This window comes from Pteropus vampyrus, unplaced genomic scaffold, assembly GCF_000151845.1.
Source record: "Pteropus vampyrus isolate Shadow unplaced genomic scaffold, Pvam_2.0 Scaffold205, whole genome shotgun sequence".
Taxonomy (NCBI): Eukaryota; Metazoa; Chordata; class Mammalia; order Chiroptera; family Pteropodidae; genus Pteropus; species Pteropus vampyrus.
The window spans coordinates 2,180,254-2,180,499 of record NW_011888986.1 but is presented as its reverse complement, the minus strand read 5'-3'; positions in this window follow the sequence as shown (position 1 = coordinate 2,180,499).

Sequence of the window (246 nt, the reverse complement as noted above, 5' to 3'; positions counted from 1 at the left end):
AGGCTAAAAGTAACTCATACAAGGAAACAAGCAGAAAATTGGGTACTAGTTTCAGCCAGTCACTCATACCTGTGCAATGAAGACTTTAACAACCTTCGACTCACCTGAGCCTCATTATACCATCATTATAATATGATACAAATGTCCAAAATTTCATTAATATCATTATAACTGTTGCAAGAAGCGACACCCGATGGAGGAAACTGGACTCTCAGACAACTGTTAGAGGAAGGAGAATTTATTGCC